Genomic DNA, 1736 nt, shown 5'->3' on the forward strand with positions numbered 1-1736 from the left:
TATCTGATCATTTTCTCTGTTTTATCCTTTTCATTATGAAAAACATAATTAGATGGCGTGCTGATTATGGTTTTATGTATTGGTAGATTAGGGAAATCAAAACCACATTGAGAACCATATTTTTGACAAGCTTTTGCAGTATGTCTGTGGAGTTGTACCCCCTTCACTGAATCACTAACCGCTGGGTTTCGTAAAGATACCGATATGGCAAGATCAGCAATTTTCTCCATAACTTATGATGTGCTGATAATTTTTGACAGTTTCTTATTAGATTTTTAGCTTCAATGAAAATTTCTTTATTCGATTTTGTCAATTGGGGCATTTTTTCCCAGTCAATCCACAATACAGCATGTGTATGTGGAGCCCCTCTGAATTGAAATCGTATGCGATAGTTATAATACTTATAGTGCAGGTAATATTGCTGTCTTGCACATAATTATATTCTTAATGAATAGCTTTAATCTTTGGTGAAAATTAAGTGTTGCATTCAATAAGTTACTTTTGATCATAGTATGCTTAGATGGATAATCAGTAAGAAAACCATCTAATGTTTTTTCATCTACAAATATTTTTAGTCGCGTGCAAGTGACTCTATAAGTCACTCCGTCGGTCGGTTGGTCGGTCTGTCGGACTGTCCGTAACACATTTGTGCTTGGCCTTTTTGGTTAAGATCAAAGGTCTGTTGTTAATAAATGCTTAGCTTTTTAAGCTTTTCTTGGCCTTTTGGCTAAGATCAGGGTGTGGTATCTGTTCTGGCGGATGCTGCAAGCAAAGACCATATGTGGGGGCAGCCCCACATATAAGACCTTGGTCAATGTAAGAGAAACCCTTCATACAAATTGTTACTATCCAGCTCCCCTACTACCCGGGGAGTTGGTCCCCATTTCCCTTTCACTCCTCACATTAAACTCGGCCTTGTGCCTAATTTGCTCAGTATGGGAGCAAATAAATACCCTTTTCTTGGCCTTTTGGCCAAGATCAAAGTGTAGTATCTTTTCTCCCAGTATTACTCATTTTTTATTTTTTTCAAGAGGTGCACTACTTGACCCACCCGTCAAGTTTAAGGCTTTTACTTTGGTCACTTTTGTGACTTTACTAACCTTGGTTAGTGGGACGACCCCCTCTTTGGGGAGTCTGGACCCTTTTTGCTCCCCCAGGACCGACGCCATTGTGTTGTAGTCTGGACCCGAAAACCGATCCCTTCTTTGGGAGTTTGCTGTTCTCAGGACCGACAACACTTTCTTTGGTAGACGCGACCTGATCAGGTTATCTTAGCATTTTTTTCTTTTGGGTACTTCATTTCCTCCTCCCCTCTGAGGTTAAAATGGTCTACTTTCTCCCCTCTTAATTGCCTGTGCAGCACTCTGACCTGCCAGGCCCACTCTTTGTCTTCCTTCGCTGCTCTCCCAGTGGATTGAGCATACCGGACTCTCTTTCTCGCTTCCTTGGGGTTGTTTGCAGGCAGGGTGACGTGGGTAGAGCGGGTGTTTCGTCTCTGCTCCCCTCCTTGGGCGGAGATGTCTACCCCTCTGTCTCTTAATTGCGACGCGCCACTCTGACCAACTAGCACCCACTGCGTCTTCCTTCGCTGCTCTCCCCCCTTGTGGGGGATCTGAGCTGACTAATCCCACATCCCCATGAGGGGAGGTCAATCCTCTTTCTCTCTTCTGACCTCACCCTCTCCCCTCCACCCCCACCCATTTCCCTGCATTTTATTTTCTCCCCTGCTACACTTT

The 1736-nt window shown here is 43.6% G+C and overlaps 1 pseudogene; it reads left to right on the top strand.

The window, feature by feature from the left end:
• The first annotated feature begins 951 nt into the window (after positions 1-951).
• Positions 952-1101, top strand: LOC145292567 (U2 spliceosomal RNA; annotated as a pseudogene).
• Positions 1102-1736: the final 635 nt, after the last annotated feature.

The sequence above is a fragment of the Euprymna scolopes genome, chromosome 13 (assembly GCF_053919585.1).
Source record: "Euprymna scolopes isolate OS-2025 chromosome 13, ASM5391958v1, whole genome shotgun sequence".
Lineage (NCBI taxonomy): Eukaryota > Metazoa > Mollusca > Cephalopoda > Sepiida > Sepiolidae > Euprymna > Euprymna scolopes.